The sequence below is a fragment of the Penaeus vannamei genome, chromosome 10, assembly GCF_042767895.1.
Source record: "Penaeus vannamei isolate JL-2024 chromosome 10, ASM4276789v1, whole genome shotgun sequence".
In the NCBI taxonomy this organism is placed as follows: domain Eukaryota; kingdom Metazoa; phylum Arthropoda; class Malacostraca; order Decapoda; family Penaeidae; genus Penaeus; species Penaeus vannamei.
The window spans coordinates 14,244,899-14,247,999 of NC_091558.1; the positions used below are offsets into that span (position 1 = coordinate 14,244,899).

The window sequence follows — 3,101 nt, forward strand, 5'->3', positions numbered from 1 at the left end:
CCACTCTTCCATCCCCCTTCTTTCTCTCTCCCTTTTTCTCTCCTTACATATACACATACACTCAGATGGGAATATATGTACAAGAATATAACAGAGAAAGAAAGATATGTTATCTAAAGTTATTACATTTATTTCGATACTGAAAAAAAACATCTCGGTGGTACTAGGGACACATTACAGTTTATGTATAATACAACCCTCTAGAATTCATTGTGAATATTTTGCTTCTTTATTACAATGTGTATGATTATATTTTGAAACTTAAGTATTTATAGTTCTAGAATATTCGCCTCATAGAAAGTAGTCTTTAATTTTTTTTCATAATTATATAAATACATTTGGTTATATTCCCATTTTGTAATTTACTTATGTATTTTTGTTCTATTTGTAACTAAGGGATGCAATGGAATGGAAACCATATTCACATGCATTTATTCATGAATTAGATCAGTAAGTAAACTGGAAGTTTTTTTTTTAATATTTTCATCATTATCATACATGTTTATTTGTTGATGGGTATTTCTCCATGATCATTTAATGTATATGAACATGTGCCAATGTGTACTGTGTAAGAATATGCACAAAATGTGTTTTATGATTCAACATGATTTTCTTGTCTATTCATAGAATTCTACAATTGAAAGCTTTGGAAAGACTGCTTAGGTTGTACATGAGACATATTTTTCTATACCTAAGATGTAATTATTACTGTTGCAGTGAGAAATTATAGGTCAGAGCACTGTTGATAGTTAATGATATCTATTGATATTTATTGAATATGTTCTGTTAGTATTTGTGATACATGATTTGCAAAGTATTGGCAAGTTTATGAGAATATAAGGTTACATGCACTGATATATGCTCCATCTAGGTTTCAGATATAATGTGCCTTTTATTGTGTTTTGTAGCTAGATAAGAAGTATCTGTTAGCCCTGTATAGAATGAATAAAAGTTTTCATGTTGATTTGTAGACACTAATGCTATTTTCTTCATAGCATTGTTTCCTATATATGTGTTTTTCTCTTTTTATTTCTCTTTTTTTCTAGGAAGGAAAGGGTATTCTTGAAACATGGTGAAACAGACTTTGTTGGTGTTTCAGATTTTTAAATTATCAATGTATTTTCATATATCCAGAAAAAAGGATTTTGTTGTATATAATATGGTTATGGAACCAATGTGATATTTTAATGAACAAAGAACACGAAAGATTGCATTGCAAATGGTAGGTTTTTATGCACATGGTTGATAATTAATGATGTTGTGATGGCATTGTTATCGATGTTGAAGATCTTTAATTTCTTTCATTCAGAATAGCTTTTGTGAATTACAAATATTGCAAGCTGCCTTTGAAAGGGAAACATCACAATTGCATCAAAACACTTAAATATAAAAGAAAATAAATATCATAAGGAAAATATATGCCAACATTATAAGTGTGACAGAATAGACAACCGTATGTTTGTAGTGAAATGATGTAAAGAAACACAGATAGTTTATTTTTTCTGATGTAGGCAATGAAGAAATTTGTTAATAAATTTTGAAAATGTAGGTGGTGGTTAAATAAACTGTACACCGATGACAAAGCCTTTCTGTTGTTTTCCTTCTATATTTTATATATTTTTTTCTTTCAAGCACGTGTGATTGTCAAGAAATATACAAATTAAATAAAATTGATATATATTGTAGTCTTTCATACATTCTTCCAAATACATTCGAACTAGAATACATTGTTGACTTTCAGAAAAGAATATGGCTGAAGCATCCGATTCCTAAGGCATTTCCAACAGATTTCAAATTGCACGAAATGTATCCCTCATAATACATGGACACATTCAATACAAGAATATTTCAGTAACTTTTAAGCCATTTAAAACCAACAGCACTCTAAAATCTGTTGAATGGCAAATTATTTTTACCCAACATTTTAGTAAAGTCGAAATAGAAAGGTAACGCCACTTTTAGCTTCACAGCTCAGGGGCCGGATACTCAGAACAGTATACAATGTTGTATCTCACATCGGATCCACAACAATGTCGCAAGGGCTCCGAAGCCCATACTCGAAACAAAAATAAGCGCCATGTAATGACGTCACACATTGTAAAGTATCTTATAAAATACAACACCCCGGGAGCTCTTGTAGGGGTATCATGGTTACATAGTCGGCATTGTCTTATATAGCCATTATTTCACCACTCAGTGCCTTTTTATATGTCCAACACATCGGAAATTCTTTATATTCAGTAATGACTTGCTCAGGGGGTGGGGGTGGGGGTTAAGGGGTGACCAAGAACTAAGGAAAACTGCTGTTCGTTGAGGTCTCAGTTCTATTTGCCCACCAATAAATTTCCTCCAATTTGTCGAAGATCAGCATAAAAATGTTTATTGCGTCTTTGTTTTCTCTATCAGTCAGTATAACAGTATAAATAACATGACTATGCTGCACGCTTTTGGTGATCCCGTCATGGTGATCATGTCTAGCAAAACCTTGATGTGAAACTCATTCGCTTTAGATGCATTTCGCGATGATTTATAACCTCAAAAGTTCTTTCGAATTTAGTTAATTACGTAAGACGTTCACAAGCTTCTACAGCGTTTAAACATGTTAATTTGTCTTTTTTAGTCATCTGGTAGTAGAATCTGATTTTCATTTGGTATTGGTATTGTATCGACTTTTTCATCCGATCACCGAACACCGTGGCATCGCATTAGAAATAGTACGAGTAAGAGCAATGGCAATGATGATGGTAAAGATGAAAACAAAAGCAACACCTGTAATTATAGATGGTTTCTCAAATACAAGGCAAAGTACTAGTAGCAACACTAAATGATTGTTTCGAAATATAGGGAAATAAAATAAATAATAGCTTTATAAAAAATAAAGTTAATTTGAAGAAGCTGAAGGGGACCTACACTTTTTTCAGATTTCAGCTCACGCATGTTGTCTAGCGTGCTATGATTTGAAATACATGTATTGTGAATGGTCACTATTCGTGTCATTTAAATGAAAAAAATATCTATATTCATTTGCAATTCCACGAAAATTCAGAGCTGCTCCTGTAAATAGGTGTTCTTTGCTAAATAATCTGATGATTTCCACGGAA

At 32.0% G+C, this 3,101-nt stretch overlaps 1 protein-coding gene across 5 annotated transcripts in view; it reads left to right on the forward strand.

Moving 5' to 3' along the window:
- Positions 1 to 1,583, forward strand: part of ATP8B (ATPase phospholipid transporting 8B) — a 60,356-nt gene extending 58,773 nt beyond the window's left edge. For all 5 annotated transcript variants that reach the window (XM_070126377.1, XM_070126378.1, XM_070126379.1 and 2 more), the window contains one exon: positions 1 to 1,583. This exon is cut by the window's left edge and continues 3,621 nt beyond it. The gene's annotated coding sequence lies outside the window, so the exon portion shown is untranslated.
- The last annotated feature ends 1,518 nt before the right edge of the window (positions 1,584 to 3,101 follow it).